Source organism: Hyaena hyaena, unplaced genomic scaffold, assembly GCF_003009895.1.
Source record: "Hyaena hyaena isolate Hyena2069 unplaced genomic scaffold, ASM300989v1 scaffold_435, whole genome shotgun sequence".
NCBI classification, from domain to species: Eukaryota; Metazoa; Chordata; class Mammalia; order Carnivora; family Hyaenidae; genus Hyaena; species Hyaena hyaena.
In genome coordinates this window covers 970,468-989,818 of record NW_024081065.1, presented here as the reverse complement: position 1 = coordinate 989,818, position 19,351 = coordinate 970,468, and the positions used below count along the sequence as shown (strand labels likewise).

Below are 19,351 nucleotides of genomic sequence, written 5' to 3'. Positions count from 1 at the left end.
GGTGGCTTAATCGGTTAAGCGTCCGACTTTTGCTTAGGTCATGATCTCCCGGTTCGTGGGTTCGAGCCCCGTGTCAGGCTCTGTGCTGACTGCCAGCTCGGAGCCTGGAGCCTGTTTCAGTCTGTGACTCCCTCTCTCTCTGACCCTCCCCTGCTCACGCTGTCTCTTTCTCCTAGAAATAAATAATAATAATAAAAAAAAACATAAAAAAAAAACAACTGCTATCCTATATTCAAATAGAATGAATTTCCAAAATCCAACTCTACTTAGAACTCTTTAGTGGTTTTTCTTTGACCACAGTTTTAATTCCAAAATCTTTTATATGGTATTCGAAGCCACTTGGGATCTGCCTCTGTCCTCTACCTAAAATGCATGCTATGCTGCAACGACACTGCACTATTTCATTTTTCTAAAGTTACTGTTCCTCCATGGTTTGTTCTTGCTGTTCCCTCAGTGTGGAATGACCCTCTTCACATCCTGGTGTGCTTGGAACACTCATGTCACTTCCAGTAATTTCTCTCCATGGACACTTCCGTGAAACACCCAAGCATAACTAATCATTGTTTCCTGTGCCACCACTGAGCTATTTCTGAAGTTCACTATGCATCTTGTAAATATTTGCATTAGCTTATGAAATCCACATAAGAATGTGCACATGAGTGCTCTCTCTATCTCTCTCTCTCCCTCTCTCACCCTCTCTCTGTTTTCCCCCTGAATTCCTACTTTGTAACACAGTGAGTAGCTGCCTGGTAACTATTATCGACCGACTAGATGAAAAAAATGACAGCTCATGTATCTGCTTGGTAAGAAATGCACCGCCCTTTATAAATGTAGCTAGTTAGTTAAGTTTATACTGTATTTAGAAATAAATTAATGTATAAAGTGAAATATAATACATGATTACTATTAATAACATAATTAGAAGAAAAAAGACTTAGTTATTATAAGAAATTAAATTATGAAAACAATGTTTTAAAAACAATGAAGAAATGCACAATTAAGAAAATATATAAAATATAAATATAAATTTCTTATAAATACAAATTCATTAAATAAATATATATGGAGTGCCTTCTATATGCTTAGCTAAGAAATGTATAATCAAAGGAAAAAGTCCCTTTGCTTCTATAATTTTCAGACCAATGGGTAGTATAAACAGTGATCAGGCAATTACAAGTTAAGTAACAGTCTTGACTGTTTATTTTTTATTTTTTTAATGTTTTATTTATTTCTGAGAAAGAGACAGCGTGAGCAGGGGAAGGCCAGAGAGAGAGGGAGGTACAGAATCTGAAGCAGGCTCCAGGCTCTGAGCTAGCTGTCAGCACAGAGCCCGACATGAGGCTTGAACCCACAAACGCTGAGATCATGACCTGAGCCAAAGTTGGATGCTTAACCGACTGAGCTACCCAGGCGCCCCTAGTCTTGACTTATACATGCTATAAGAATATACCAAAGAAAACCTAAGTGAATAGAGTTTCACTGAAACTGCCATAAGAAAGTGATCTTTTAAACAAATATCTACAGGAAAGGGGGGAGGGGTAAAGGAAAGAAAGTTCCAAGAAAAGAGATCAAACTTGAGAGCCCTGAGAATAGGGAGAACAGGAACTGTTTGGGACTCAAACTCCAAGATGTCTGGAGGATAGAAAATAACGATACTATCATATGAGAAGGATGGAGACAAAATAGAGTGCCTTGCAAGTCACTGTAAGTAAAAACTGTGAAGGATTTTGGACAAAAAGAATACGGAGAGACCCTTCAATAAAATGTAGGATATTTAGAGGAACCTTCCAGGTTATCTGATTTTGTGCCTTAATATTTGGCTGGGGTACTTTGCCACTTTGTAGAGACTCAAGTTAACTTACGGAAAGTTGATGGAGGTGGAAATGATTCTTGTCCATAAAAATTAAAATGAATTTGTCCAGTAAAAACACCATTGATTTCTATCCTGTATAAAAAGATGATTCCAAATATTACAGTTTTCTATAAGATACAGTTTTGCATTAATTAAAGGTTTTGTTTCAGCATTCCTTACTGTGTGTCTGTCATTCTCTGATTCTCCTTTGAAACAGTTGTAACATCTTACATTAAATAAAATCTTTGATATGTTTTGATTTTATATTTGTAAACAAGTTGTTTACTATTTGCAAATCCTCCTTTGTACCATATTATAGAGTTTGAGTTTTATCTCAGGAATAACAAGTAATTGAAAGATTCTGAACACAAAAATAAAATGATCAGTTGTGTAGGGTAAAGAGTGGGTTGGAGGTGGAGATAATTTTTGTGCAATGAAAAGTTAGGAAACTCCAGTGGGAATCTAAATAAGATGGAATGGGTGAAGGCGGAGGCAGTAGGGACACAGAAAAGCCAGAATGTTGTTAGAGATATTTAAGGAGGAAGAATCTATCTAGTATTGGTGATAGATAAAGAAATTGAAGTGAAGGAGGATCACTTCTGGAATAATAAATTGAGTGGATGGTAGTTCCATTTACTGAGAAAAAAGCAGGCTTGAGTAAGAAGCATAATTTGATTTTCAGTTGGATCTTTGCATAATTATAAAGTTTATTCAATCAGGATCCAAAGGACATTTCTTTATTGCTAGCTTCTTTTGTCATACATTATTAAAATATCCCCAAGTCATATCCAGTACACACTGCTGAGAATAAAAGCACATGCTGAAGATAATAAAAATTAGAGCATTTTGTACTATACACTAATCTATAAAGTGACTGAATCTATAACATGTTGTATTTAGAAATCATTTCTAAGAAAAGAAGGTACTGAGTTTGACTCAAAGTATCAGAATTCGAGGTTAATAAACTTGCAAACCTAAGCATTTGAGACAACAGCCATTTATAGCCAACTGTTTCATTTACTTAAACATATTCTAAAGAAACAAGAATAAGATTTGCTACAAATGTGCCATTTCATTCATATTTAGAAGTTAAAAAACAACACAGATGAACATAGGGGAAGAAAAGAAAACTTTAGATAAAATAAAAACAGAGACTCAATTACAGAGAGCAAACTGAGAGTTGCTGGCGAGGAGTTGGGGGGAGGATGACCTAGATGGTTGATGGGTATTAAGAAGGGCATTCGTTGTGATGAGCACTCGGTATTATAGGTAAGTGATGAATCACTAAATTCTACCCCTGAAACCAACACTACACTCTATGTTAACTAATGAGTTTAAATAAAATCTTGGAAGACAAAGTGAATACTGTGGAAATTATCAATAACATACTTTATACTAATTACAGTTTATAAGAGGTTGAATACTTATTTCCCCGTGTGAAGGAATAGTGATGTTATCTATTTACAATACAGGTATTAGCATAATTAAGATGATTAAAAAATAAATAATAAATAAATAACATATTCTTAAAAATAACATATTCTGTCCAAAGTCACAATTCATACTGTTACAGTGAGCCATTTTCAAATGTTAGGTAAAAGTTTTAAGATTCTTTCATGGTAAGTAACAGAAGTAGTATAAACCCTGAAACTGAGGATGTCACATGCTCAGGTACCAGTGTCTTTAACTAGATTATGAATTATTAAAGGCAGAAATTATTTCGTGAATCAACACTCTCAGGTGCCTTCCTGTCCTATTGCCTAGCACTTCAATAGGACAAAGAAGGCACTTGAATGTTAATTTTTAAAAATGAAGACTATAATGCAGTTATTTTGTCCTGTCTTTCCAAGTTTTTACTGATATTCCAGTTAATTAACAGACCGTGTAATATTAGTATCAGGTGTAGAATTTAGTAATTCATCACTTAGCTACAACACCAATGCTATAATAAAATTATTTCTATATCACTGAACAAAACAACATCAAGCCATGTTCAAGTTTTATTATATGACTCCTAAGGTGTTATTATTTTTATTACAAGTATATTACAAAAAAAAAAAGATTTAGAAAAATGCATTTGCAACCTAAGCATACTAACACAATTACTGATAAATGTTTACTGATAAACATTTTAATTTTGGCAAAGAAGACTCTTAGCAATTGTCAAAAACCAATTTATAATGTTAATCCAGAATAAGTATTTTCTTTAAAATTACCTAGATTTGTGTACTGACAATGATATTAATAGTTGTCTAGATGTGATGGAGTTAAAAGGAAACAGAAAAGAAAAAGAAAAGAAAAGGAAAAAAAGGGAAAGAAAAGAAGGAAGGAAAAAAGGAAGGGAAGAGGGAGGGTAAAAAAGTAAGGGTTGAGGGAGAGAGAACAGGAAGGAAGGTAAGAAAACAAATCCGTTGCAAAAGGAGTGATTTTCTTTACTCTTGTTTCACTGTTAAATCACTAAATTTTCAGTATTTGTAATACTATTTGCTGAGTACAGTGAATTCAAGCATAAACATAGGAATATGTCTAAAATTGCTTTTTAGAATAACATCAGCAAAACAACTTCAAAGTCTAGCTCATTGACCAAATCAGCCAGCAGTAACAGGATTCACAGATGACAAATACAGAGCTCATGATGGGTGCAAATGGAACAAATTATTAAGTACTAGAAATTTCTAAATGTTAATTCAGCAAAGTAACTGCTCTAGTCCCATGAAACTAGTGTCTATTATGTATTAGGAGGAGAAGGGGAGCTATAATTAACTTAAATCAATGTAAAATAATTTATTTATTAGAACCTTTTATACAATACTATATTTATAGCTTAAACATACCAGGTAAGGATAAATATTTGCCTAAGACATTATCTTCTTTTCCAAGATAGCCAAATCTAAACTAAAATCTCCCCAAAATAAATAATCCCAACATTTAAGGCCAGTCTTAATGAAAATCTTGCTGAGGAAAAGTGTGCAAATGCTACCTAAGCTCTAAAACCACCAGCTTAAAATATTATAACTGAAAGGATATTTGAAATCATCTTATCTCTACTGGATGAATGGTGCTCTGCCTCAAAAAATCCAAGCCCACCTGGAACCTCAGAATGTGGCCTTATTTGGAAATAGGGCCTCTGTTTATCTAATTAGTCAAGATTAGGTCCTAATGCAATGACTTGTGTTTTTATAAAAAGAGACCACAGAGACAGAGATGCAGAAAGAACACCATTTGGAGACAAGGACAGATATTGGAGCCATTAAGGTCAAGGAACACAAAAGATTCCAGGAACCCCCAGAAGTTAGCAGAGAGGCATGGAACAAATTCTTCCTGAGAGCAACCAGAAGCAATCAACCTCACTGATTCCTTGATTTTAGACTTCTAGTTTCCAGAACTGTGAATGAATACATTTCTGTTGTATAACGCCACTCAGTTTGTAACACTTTGTTCCAACAGGTATAGTAAACTAAGGGCTTTATTGTGTAGATGAATAAATTGAATGTTGAGAGGACAAATGATTTATTCAAGATCACATACGTAGAACCAGAATGAGAAGCTGTTATCTACCAAATAGTTTTTACTAAGTTTATGATTTATTAGACTAGCTGCAACTGAGATTATATCAAACTGAAAGCATAATGTCAGAGGAAGCATTACATAAAAATTGCTTTTACATTCAAGTTAAATAATTTTAATTTTACACTTGAGAGGTATTATAACCTATTGGTCAAGAGCCTGGACTTTGCGGCCAGACTTCCTGAGTTTGACTCTCTACCTTAATTTTCTATGAGTAGAGTAGGGATAACAGCATATTTATGACACAGGGTTGTTGTTAAGATTAAACGATATAACATTTGAAAGCACCTAGAATATTGCCTGTTGCATGGCAAAGGTTATGTTACTGTTTGCTGTTTTCTCTCTGAAATGTTCACTAATTATAGCTAAACATTTCAAGTAACTGATTTAGGATTAAGTAAACTCTACTTGGTCATCACACAGATTATGGTGGAATTAAAAGCAAGTGATATACTTATTGGGTTTTAACAAAGAAAAGACAAACAATGTCAATAATATTTTCTTAAAATCATAACAAATATAAGTACTAATATTAGATACTAGTTCCAGCCATGAATGTGAGTACATCTAATACTCACGAAAATTTTCTCCTATTTATCAAGTGATTCAGGAGGTAAGTTCAGATCTTTTAAAAACAAATAGTAATTACAACTAGATTCAGATTAGCTGAATTGCTCCTAGTTTCTTAAAACCATCAAAAGTCAGTTTAGATGAAGGTTTTCTTTCTCATTTTTACATACATTTTTCTGTTCTAATTTTTCTTCTTACATCTTTATCTCATTAGGCTACAAAGGGTAAGATTGGGGCAGACCAAAATTACATCATTGTTTCTCATTTCTGATACTTTCCAATTTACAGTTACAAAATGCATTGCTAATCACTTAAACATTTTAAAATTGCAAATGATTTATAATACATTCACCAGAACTAACATTTGAAGTTTGAAGAGGAAAAAGAAAAGAAGAGCTTAACAACTTGGGCATTTAAAGGCGATTTTACTTAAAAAATTTAACCAGGTTAAGATCCATCACTAAAGTTCAGAATGTTAAGGGCCATACCTTTGTGACTTCATGTTTCTCAAATTAAATATTATTAGTGACAATACAGATTTCTGTCATTTAAAACTTTTAAAATCTGCTTGATATAAAAAATAACAATGTGATTATTTTTAGTTTTCTTTGCAAACTTTAATTAGGTATTTTTTAAATTATCAGACTTGATTAAAGAAAAAGATACCAGGCAAAAGAAAAATATTTTCTAGAGTACAAATATTTATACTATTAATCAATACTAGTTACCTATGATGTTACAGTAGATTAATTTTAAGACCTGCTGTTATTAAAGGTATAGTATTTAAGTGTGAGTTCAACCTACCACTACTTATGCTATCACTACTTATACTTGTGGCTCACATCACTCCATAGTTTTCTAATTTTGGGTTGGATTCTCTCTAGGCTTCATTCCCATCACCTGTAGTAGCGATATAAATCCTAACATCCCAACTATCTCAAAGGGCCTCATATAATCCCATGCCATTATGATCACACATAAAATTGATCTGGCCTATTTGAAATCTACTTTTCTAAAATAAAAATCCATGCATAAAATCAACCACTGTTCTCTTCCCTCAATGCAAACTCTATGATGACATTGCCATTTTTCTCAAGGTTCTTTTTTATTTTATAACTCCATTTTTATTTCTTCTTTTTTAAATAGAACTATGTCCATAATAGACATCCCTAAAGATTTTTTTTTTCTGCTATTTGAATGATGAAAATCACAGGAAGGCAAGACAAATATTTACTAGATGACTTACTTTAATTAGACTGGCCCTCCAAGAAGATATGTACATGTTTGAAGTCTCTATACGTCCTTCTATATTTAATTGCAAGAAAGAACTAGCAAGTCCTCAACTTTACCAAGTACTATTCAATATGTTCCCCTAGCAAGATATTTCTGTTTTTATCTTTTTAAACTTTATCTGTCATAATTGAAAATATTTCCTAAAATTCAATACAGTTTTCTTGTTAGTTTTAAAATTATTAATGTTTTACAAAACTGTTAACCAATGTTGTTATTTATTTAGGTCCATCCTATATTCCAATGATTTTATTTGTTCCTTTATAATAGTCCTATAATATAGTTTTATATTTGTGTAATGTTTCTTCTGTTTATTCAATTTAAAACAGTAAGGGAGTTTTCGGGCACCTGTTTGGCTCATCCAGTTAAGCATCTGACTCCTGATCTCAGCTGAGTTCATGATCCCACAGCTCATGAGTTCCAGCCCTGCAACAGGCTCCTCACTGACAGCACAGAGCCTGCTTGGAGTTCTCTCTCTCTCCCTCTCTCACTGCCCCTCCTCCCCTCAAAATAAATTAAAAAACTTTAAAAAATTAAATAAATAAAACAGTAAGGGATTTTTTTTCTTATTTCTTCCTTCAATTATGCTATGCATTAAAATTCCTTCACCAAGACAACTATCTTATTATTAAGTATCCACTTCTCAGCTGTTAATAGGGATCAAAAGTTGGTCCCAGTAGGTGATTTAGAGCATATTAATTATTCTGGTAGAGGAACATTTTAATGACATCATTACTCTGTGCATAAAAAGTCTTTTGGGAAAGTAGTTAATAATATGATATTGAAAAAGTACCGTGTAAACTTTTCTAACTCTACTCACGGTTTATTTGAATGTCCTCAAAAACAGAGCTCCAATTCATTTTATTAATATGAATTTAGTGTATGAAATTACGGCAAAATAGAATCATGCATCTCTTAGCTTGCATTTAGTATCATATTTATAACACAAATTAGTAACATCAATAAAAGTAATATTTGCAAGTAAAGATAATCTCCAAAAATAAGTATAATTAATTTAGGAAATAAATAGATACAATATTAGTATTAATGGTCAGTAAACTCCTTAAAAATTCTATACAAAATAAAAGAGAATATTTATCAGATCATTTCCAATCATGAATCTGCCAGCCACTAAACAATATTTAGGCATTTGAATAAATGTCTACTCAAGAAATGTGGAAGTGGATTTTTGTGTGGGCAGTGAATTGCACAATGCTTTAGAAATTTATATTGTATTATTATAACAAAAACATAAAAATGTCTGTGGGTTTAATATAGTTAAGGCTGTAGGAGTTCCTACAACTTCAATGTATTTGCATATACTGTAGGCATTCTACTTATTTTTAATAAAGCACAATACATTGCTCTTAGAAGGTTATTGTAACATCCAGGCTATTTTGAAAAACTGCATTTTCCACAAGAGTCAACAAGATTTTTTCTGAGTGTTTACTATGTGTGTAGCATTGTAATAGATTGTAAAGCCAATAATCAAAATTAATAATGATAATAATAATAATAATGGGGTGCCTGGGTGGCTCAGTTGGTTAAGCGTCCAACTTCGGCTCAGGTCAGATCTCATGGTTCATGGGTTCGAGCCCCGCATCAAGCTCTGTGCTGACAGCTCAGAGCCTGGAGCCTGTTTCAGATTCTGTGTCTCCCTCTCTCTCTGCCCCTCCTCCACTCATGCTCTGTCTCTCTCTGTCTCAAAAATAAATAATCTATTAAAAATTAAAAAAAATAATAATAACAAAAATAATGAACTGTTCAGGCAGCTCTTCTCAATTTAAAACAACTCAACTTCTAGTAATTTGTTAAATTTAAAATACTCAGGTAGATGCACCCATATTATTTGAAGAAGGAAGGACACTCATAAATAATTTTAGAAGAGTGCCACTCAATTTGCTTCTTAGGTGCTCAAGCCAAAAGTACCTTGTAGCAGCTTCTCTTGAGGATATCCAATGCTGCAAAATTTAGAAGATAGAAATCTAAGAAGTCACTAATGAAATAACGTAGTGACTCAATAAGAGTACCAAGTTAGAAGTTAGTGAGTCAAGATTTTGTATGTGACTAGACATTTTCTTAACATTAAACTAAAACTATTTTCAAGGAAAATAGTATTTCAATAATTACATAGAAAGCTTTCAATAGCAAATTTCATTTGAAATACAAATTCTAGCACACAGAATTTCTAAATTGTTTTAGAACTTCAGTATATAACAATCATATCATGGTCAATACTCAACATTATTTGAAAATAGATCATTAAAATTCAATTCTAGCAATAGATATGGCTGACACAGTAGGAGTTTTGTTGTGGATTTCATGTCCACTTATTCAACCACTGTCTATTGAGTGCCTTTGTTTTGACTATTTCAGATGATGTTCCAGAATTAGAGCTAGAATACATAATAAAATCTTATAGACAATAAGCAAACAATTAAAACATATAATACTGTACATGATGATGAATGTTGTGGATAGAAATTAAACAAATAAAAAATAAAATATAGAAATTCCTCCTTTTTGGGAATCCTGGGTGGCTCAGTCAGTTAAGCATCCAACTTAGGTTCAGGTCATGATCTCATGGTTCATGAGTTTGAGCCTCACGTCAGGCTTTGTGCTGACAGCTCAGAGCCTGAAGCCTGCTTCAGATTCTGTGTCTTCCTAACTCTCTGCCTCTCCTCTGCTCATGCTCTGTCTCTCTGTCTCTCAAAAATGAATAAATGTTAAAAAAAAAAAGAAAAATAAAATGATAAAAAATAAAAATCCTCCTTTTTGCTATATCTGACAATCAAGGCTTTAACATTTTATTTATTTTTTTAATTTTCTTATTATTTGAGGCAGGAGGGACAGAGGGGAGAGAGAGAGATTCTTAAGCAGGCTCAATGCTCAGCATGGAGACTCATGTGGGGCTTGATCCCACAACCCTGGGATCATGACATGAGCAAAAATCAAGAGTCAAATGCTCAACTGACTCTAAGAATAGAGCAATATGGATGAAATAGAAGCTGTGTTAAAGGGGTAAGTTGGAGGCATTGGAGATAAGTAGTATTAACACAAATGTGTGGTGTCTGGATATCCTCTCTAGGTGTTTAGCTGAGCTAGTATCTGTGTTGGAGAAAAGTAGAATGTGGTAGAGAAGTGAAAATTAAATTTACAGCTGTGTGAAGGCTCTAAAAGAAGACTCTCGGTGTGAGGGAGTGAAGAGATTTGACAATGTGCAGAGAATTAGCAAATTAAGAGAACAGAGAGAGTATAACTAGATGAAGAGGGGATCTAGTTTGCAGGACAGTGTGTTCTTAGGTTGATTCCTTGTTAAATGGAAATTCAGCAAGCTATAGTGTGATTACCTCTATGCTGTCCTACACAAACACCTTTCAAAGGTTCTAAGTGTACCACCTTAGCCCAGGGAGCTAGGTAGGAATGTTGCAGAATCCTAACAGTGCACACAGCCTGTGACAGATGAAAAAATGCCAAGTATGAAAGAAAATCAAGGAAAAAATACTATCTATCTCTCTATCTATCTATCTATCTATCTATCTACCATCCTATATATGTAAAGAGAGATCTATGAATTCATAAGGGGCAGAAATCAATGATAAATATCCTCAGAAACTGCAAGACCAAGATCCAACCAAACAATCCTATAGACTCAAACTCTCCATTCTAAAGTGGGATGAGTTAGGATCTGGAAGATACAGAAAACAAAACATAACAAAACAGACAAACAAAACCTGCATATACCCCTTTAATCTGACTCCATGAGGTCATGCAAATTTCCCTCACCTACTCAATTTGTCAAACACCATTAGTGATGGTGGAGAAGATGAAGACATTATGGGCCCCAAATACAAAGCATCATCTAATGAAGACATTTTGCATTGTTTCAATTTAATTAACAAATTAACGAAACAAAAGGGAAGTCAAAATCTTTAGCCTAAGCTAACAATCAAAAATTAATTTTTACCTAAAACTCAGTGAACAAGTGTTCAAAGGAAGGATCAGTGATAGCCCTATTAAAAAAAAACAAAACAAACAAAAAAAAAGCACTACATTTTTTTCCTCTTCAACTGTGTAACAGTGACTTTCTTCTAAAAAAGAAAGAAAAAGAAATCAGTATCCCTGCAATAGCACATTCATTAACCTGATTTGAGGAAGAAGAAAGGACAGAAGAAGGAAATGGAAGGAAAGCAGAAGGGAAGAAGGGAGAGAGAAAGAAGAGAAGGAAGACAAATTTACCACCAGTAACTGTCTTAAAAAGTCTTCCCCAAATCATCATTATGTATTTCATCTTAGATATGATTTATTATACTATGAATTAAAGGAAATATAAAATATGATGCTTCAAATATTAAAATAATTTTATTATGGATAAAGTATAATAGTATAGGAACAATAATATAATAATAATATAATTAACCATATATTTCAAAGGAAAATATATACTAGAAAAATATTTTATTAATTAAGGTGTTTAAGATTATTTCTATAAAATACATCAGTCCCAGTGACCAAGAAATCTACTTGCATATCAATGTTTCTCAAAAGAAAAAAAGAAAGAAAAGGAAATCAGATTCAGTGTACTGTGTTATAAGGCAAGAATATCAAACTGTGTTTTTTATAATTGCTACAGGTATCCTTTCCCCCAAATTGTTATTTTAATATTTAAATTTGGGGCACATCACTACCTTAAGTTGTTACACGGCCAAGTATATAATTTTTTTTATATCTTACACTATTTCACATTAAGAAATTTTTTTACTATGTGAAAGTGGTTAAATATCTATACGGTTTCATTTTTATATTTAACTCCTTAATATTTTAGGAATTCACTTTTGTCTACATTTTTTTCATCCAAATAGTGTTTTTTTCCAATTTTCTGAACAAGTATGTATAATCTGTCAGTCTAGAAGTTGCTGTCTTTTAGACACAAAAGTTGTACCTATAATTACTCCCCTTTAACATAAGGCACAGTCCAAAGAATGCGTCAGGTATCACACTGCGAAGAGGAATATAGAATTTAGCTAGAGTGTACCCCATCAAAAACAGCATAATTAACACTGAAGGAATTTTTAAACAACAAATGGAATCATTTCACAAAGAATATACCAAATTCCTAATGCTTCATGAAGCTATACACAAAAAGTATGGAAACTACCAAACTCTACCCAAACTGTAGATTCTATGATGACTGAATTTCAAGCTATTAAGGCCCTGAAATTTTGAGAACTGTTTGAAGTGTATCAAAAGTTCTCATGGACCACAGCCATCATTCCAGCAGAGGACAGTATGCAACATAGAACAACAGAACAGAAAGTCTTAGAGGAAGATTCAGAGAGTCATTTCCTTTAGATACACCTGTCAAAGGAATTCACTAATTTCTTGTTATTTTCTAGGTACTAAATGTCATCTTAAAACAAAAAATGCTTTGTAATTGGTTTTATTTAATAATGTTTAAGTAAATCAAATACAATTTTGTTCTATTTCCCACTCAAACTCTCCACTATCTGTGGAAAATCTTGAGTTGAATAATTTTCTTAGATATTTTTTAAAACTATATCTCACCTGAGCAAACTGTGATGATTATGATAATTCATAAGTATAAATTTCCTTAAAACTTCTCAGTGGTTTCCCTTGACCTATAGAAATGAAATCAATCCAAGTTCCTTAACATTGTTGCTGAGCCCTTTGACTTTTCTTGCTCACTTCTAAAAATCATACCCTTTATAATTGTGCACAGATAATGAATTCCTGATAGTGAATATATTGTGCTTCCCTCAGTCCCTGCACAACACTGTCTGTATCTCAGATACCACCCCCAAACCCCTGACTCCTCCACATGCTCTTAAGCTCTGCTATATAAAGTATGATTCCTTCAGGTATCAGTTGTCATGTGACTCCACCCACAAGCCTTTCTAGCTGCCAAGATTGGACTAAGAGAAACATCTTTATACATTGTGTTCTTATCTTCTATCCACGAATGCATATATACTATACATGAAGGATTTAATGAATACTGTCGAATAAATTAGAAATAAAGTAAAAAGACATTTGATATCCATACTGATCAATTGAAGTCAATAAGCCCTGGGAGAGGAGAACCTTAAGGTATTCTTGTTGAAGTCCATTATATTTCAGAGTGTACAACAGATTTAGTAAGATCTTTTCCTTGCCATCCTAATAAATATGTTAGTTCTACAAAAAGCAGTCATTTTCAACTTTGTTGAGGTAGACACTAATTAGTATCTTTATTTCTTCCTATTAGTTTAGAGATACGTTAAAATATTCTTACCATATAGCCCTTTTGGGTAGAATTCTGTCATTTTTGTCATTTATATGCAAGGCCTTATATCTTTTTATAAAGTTAAAAAATGGTTTATTCTTATTTTTTTTCATGTGGCAAAACCTCAAATTTAGATACTATATCTGTTTTATTGTTCATCAGCCTCTAATAACTATTGACAAGGCAGGGCAGTTTTTAAAATTTACCAAAAATTTTGGATTCTCCGTCTCCTTGATTTAAGAATATAACCTGGTAGAATATATAATAAGATGTTACCTATTTTTTTCTGTTTATGCCTATCACAGAGATATTATAACATATTTAACAAGAGCAATCCCATGTTCAAGTTTAATCAATCACTATATAAAACATAAATGTCTCGATAAGACTAAGATGGACTCTGGATGACAGGAAAGATGAAAAGGAGGTTTTCACTGTGTTTGTGACAAGAACAGTTACTCTTGGTTAAGGAACAAGCATCCCTATGAGGGCTGAAAGTTTGGATACCTCCTCAGCTACCTACAGCCACAAAGCAAATGACAAATATTGAAATGTAAGGTCTGCAATTTGCAGTACGACCAACTGAGGAAGCAATATGAAAAGAGTATTGGTCAATGTGTATAAAACATGGATATGAATCCCCTATCTGCTGCATTAACTGCAAATTTAGATGAGATTCCTTGTCTATCAAAGAGGTGTTGGATCTTAATTCCTTCATACTCAAGCATTCTAAAATTCAAGCAGCATCAGGAACAGAATTTATTCCATATCAAACAGAAAAACTTCTTCACTTTCTATTGTTTCCTTTCTTAACCATTCTCTAACCTCTCTGGTAACTTTCATTTTTGAAAACAAATAACTAGATTATTTAATGAAGTAAATAACCTACCCCAAATCTAACATTCTGACTTTTCAAAAATTTTTTTTCAAATAGTCAAGTGTATTGAGATTAAAATTGTCTGCAAAGTTTACTATTGGAAACCCATGAATCTTGGAAAATACATGCCAAAACTGCTAAATTTTATTTATTTAATTATCCATCCATTTATTTATTTATTCATTCATTCATTTTAATTTTTAAAGTTTGTTTATTTATTTTGAGAGAGACAGAGACAGTGCATATGGGGAAGGGACAGAGAGAGTGGAGGCAGAGAGTCTCAAACAGGCTCTGTGGCTGTGTCAGCACACAGAGCTGGACACAGGGCTTGATCTCACAAACCGTGAGATCATGACCTGAGCCAAAATCAAGAGTCCTACACTTAACTGATTGAGTCACCCAGGCATCCCCTGCCCATTTAACAACTGCATTGTTTGTTTTTTGGGTGTTGAGTTTGATAAGTTCCTTAATAGATTTTGAATACTAACCCTTTATCTGATATGTCATTGGCAAATATCTCCTCCCATTCTGTAGGCTGCTTTTTAGTTGATTGTTTCCTTTGATGGGAAGAAGTATTTATTTTGATGAAGTCCCAATACATCATGCTTGCTTTTGTTTCCCTTGCCTTCTATGGTCTGTCTAGTAAGAAGTTGCTCCAGCCAAATCAGAGAGGTTGTTCCCTGGGTTCTCCTCTCGATTTTGATGGTTTCATGTCTTACATTTAGGTCATTCATCCTTTTTGAATTCATTTTTGTGTATGCTGTGAGAAAGTGGTCAAGTTTCATTCTTTTGTATGTTGCCGTCAAGTTTTCCCAACACCATTTGTTGAAGACACTGTTTTTTTCCCCCCATTGGATATTCTTTCCTGCTTTGTTGAAGGCAAGTTGACCATATATACTTGTGGGCCCATTTCTGGATTTTCTATTCTGTTCTATTGATCTATGTGTCTGTTTTTGTGCCAGTACCATGCTGTCTTGATGACTACAGTTTTGTGATATAGCTTGAAATCCAGAATCATGATACTTCCAGTTTGTTTTTCTCTTTAAGGATTGCTTTGGTTGTTTGGGGTATTTTGTGGTTCCATACAAATTTTAGGATTGTTTGATCTAGCTCTACAAAGAATGCTTGTGGATTTTGATAGGTTTTGCAATAAATGTGTATATTGTTTTGAGTAGTATAGATATTTAATAGTTCATTCCATGAGCATGGAATATTTTTCCATTTCTTTGTGTCCTCATCAATATCTTTCATAAGTCTTCTACAGTTTTCACATTACAAATATTTTACCTCTTTAGTTAGGTTTATTCCTAGCTATCTAATTTTTTATTTATTTTTGGTGCAATATAAATAGGATTGATTAACTGATTTCTTTTCCTGATGTTTCATTATTGGTGTATAGAAATGCAACAAACATCTGTACATTGATTTTATATCCTGCAACTTTACTGAATTCATGTATTAGTTCTAGCAGTTTTTTGGTGGAATCTTTTGGGTTTTCTACATAGAATATCATATTGTCTGCAAATAGTGAAAGTTTGATATCTTTCTTGCCAATTTTTATGTCCTTTATTGGTTGAGGGCTGAAGCTAAGACTTCTAGTTCTATATTAAATAGTAATGGTGAGAGTGGGGATCCTGTTGTGTTCCTGACCATAGGGAAAATGCTCCTCAGTTTTTCCCATTGAAGATGATATTATCTGTGGGTGTTTTCTATATGGCCTTTAGAAGGTTGAGGTATGTCCCATCTATACTACTTTGTAGAGAGTTTTTATCAAGAATGGATGCTGTATTTTGTCAATTTTTTTTTTTTTTAATTTTTGGGCATCTATTGACAGGATCATATGGTTCTTATCCTTTCTTTTTTTAATGTGATGTATCACACTGATTGATTTGCAAATATTGAACCAGCCCTGCACCACAGGAACTAATCCCACTTGATTATGGTGAATAATTATTTTATATGCTGTTGAATTTGATTTGCTAGTATCTTGTTGAGAATTTTTGCATCTATGTTCATCAGGGATATTGGTCTGTAATTCTCCTTTTTTGTGGGATCTCTGTCTGGTTTGGGAATCAAGGCAGTGCTGGCTTCATTGAATGAGTTTGGAAGTTTTCCTTCCATTTCTATTTTTTTAAAATAGTTTGAGAAAAATAGGTATTAGCTCTTTTTTAAATGTCTGGGAGAATTCCCCTGGGAAGCCATCTGGTCCAGGACTCTTGTTTGTTGGGGGATTTTTGATAACTGATTCCATTTCTTTGCTGGTATGGGACTGTTTAAATTTTCTATTTCTTCCTGTTTCAGTTTTGGTAGTTTGTGAGTTTCTAGGAATTTGTCTATTTCTTCCATATACTTTTTTATAGTATTCTCTTATAATTGTTTGTATTTCTGTGGTATTGGTTGTGATCTCTCCTGCTTCATTCATGATTTTACCTACATAGGTCCTTTCTCTTTTTCGTTTTGATAAGTCTCGCTAGGGGTTTATCAATTTTGTTTATTCTTTCAACTAACCAACTTAGTTTTATTGATCTGTCCTACTGTTATGTTGTTGTTGTTGTTGTTTCTATACTATTTATTTCTGTTCTAATCTTTATTATTTCCCTTCTTCTGCTAGATTCCAGATTTATCTATTTCTATTTATCTTTTCTAGTTCCTTTAGATGGAAGGCTAGATTGTGTATTTGGGACATTTCTTGCTTCTTGAGATAGGCCTGGATTATGATATATTTTCCTCTTAGGACTGCCTTTGCTGCATCCCAAAGGGTATGGACAGTCATGTTTTCATTGTCATTTGCTTCCATGTATTTTTAAAACAATTTTTTCTTTAATTTCCTGGTTAACCCATTCATTCTTTGGTAGGATGTTCTTGAACCTCCACGTGTTTAAGGGCTTCCTAAATTTTTTCTTGTGGTTGACTTCAGGTTTCATAGTGCTGTCATCTGAAAATAACATGGTATGATCTCAAGCTTTTTGTACTTATTGAGGGCTGATCTGTGACCCAGTATATGATCTATTATAGAGAATGTTCTATGTCCTCTCAAGAAGAATATGTATTCTGCTGCTTTAGGAAGAAATGTTCTGAATATATCTGTTAAGTCCATCTGGTCGAGGGTGTCATTCAAAACCATTGTTTCCTTGTTGATTTTCTGCTTAGATGATCTGTCCATTGTTTGAAGTGGGGTATTAAAGTCCCCTACAATTGTCATATTATTATCAATGTGGTTATTTTTACATTTGCTATTATCTATAAACTTGGGTGTTTTCAAATTGGGGGCATAAATATTTATAACTGTTAGATCTTCTTGATGGATAGACCCCTTAATTATGATATATTACCCTGCTTCATCTCTTGTCACATTCTTTGTTTTAAAATCTACTTTCTCTGGAAGTGTCTGGGTGGCTCAGTCAGTTATGTTTCTGTCTTTAGCTCCGGTCACGATCTCATGGTTCATGAGTTTGAGCCCAACGTCACACTCTGTGCTGACAGCTCAGAGCCTGGAGACTGCTTTAGATCCTGTGTCTCCCTTTCTCTCTGCTCTGTCCCTCTCTCTCCAAAATAAACATTTAAAAAAATCTTTTTTTTTTAAATATTTTTATTTATTTCTAGGAGAGAGACAGTGTGAGCAGGGGAGGGTCAGAGAGAGAGAGGGAGACACAGACTCTGAAATAGGCTCCAGGCTCTGAGCTGGCAGTCAGCACAGAGCCCAACACGGGGCTCGAACCCACGAACCGCGAGATCATGACCTAAGCGAAAGTTGGACGCTTAACCGACTAAGCCACCCAGGCGCCCCAACATTTAAAAAAAAATCTTAAATCATTTGTCTTATAAAAGTTTGGCTAATCTAGCTTTCTTTTGACATTTATTAGCATGATAGATGGTTCTCCATACTAGAGAGAATTTGTTCTTTAAGATTTGGCATAAGTATTTCTCTCTGGAAATTATTTCTTGATAAGCTGGCAAAAGAAGTATGCTTGATTATTTCTAGGTATGAAAATTTGGCATGTTGCTTTATGGTATAATGCACTAAACATGGACTGAATCCTATGTGAAGAACTTACACTAACATATCCCATCAGATTGTCCTAAATTTTTACTTTTTAAATATTCAGGCCAATCTATTGTAGAAAGATGATCTATTAAAGGTTCGATATGTCAGTAAATATTTACATGGTAAGCCAAAGAAACATTTTATAATGTCTGAGTGTCCATAATTTCCATGTGTGTGTTGGTGGCAACAGTGGTGGTAGTGGTAGTGATGTACGTGTGTGTGGGCACATTCACATGAATATATTTGTATGCATGTTAAGTCACTTTTAGTGGAGTTAATGCCAAATAAGTAATTATATTTAATACAACTTTTGGACATAATTTCTAAAATAAGCAGAATAATTTTAATAGTACCATTATAAGTCACACTTCAATTAATATACAACGTTGCTTTAATGTCAAATACTATAGTAATAATATTTTGATGTTGTAGACACAATAGGCTAAATATATATATCTATATATACAAATTAAATGATAAACTTTATATATCTAAAAATTTATTTACATTAATATCAAACCCTCCTTATACAGATGCTATACCACTGGTATAATGTTGACAACTTTAGTCATAATTACATTAGTGTTGATTTAATGTTAATTCACTAGTATTTTCCCAACCTCAACCTCTTCATATGCACACAAATGATTTGTCATACACTAAATAGGTATCTGCATCCTCTCTTACATTTTCTCTCTTTCTTGTATTGAAGACCAAACATAAGCTAATACATTTATTGAGAGCAAGGAACAACCATACTGGCTGCCTTACTTATATTATTTTGTTTATTCCTCAGTATAGAATAAAATTTATAAATATCTAATCTACTCATTTCTCCATTCCCACCTCAAAATCTAAATGTTATGG

At 33.3% G+C, this 19,351-nt stretch overlaps 1 protein-coding gene across 1 annotated transcript in view; it reads right to left on the bottom strand.

The window, feature by feature from the left end:
• Positions 1 to 19,351, bottom strand: part of ERBB4 (erb-b2 receptor tyrosine kinase 4) — a 722,586-nt gene that overhangs the window by 543,438 nt on the left and 159,797 nt on the right. The window lies entirely within an intron of this gene.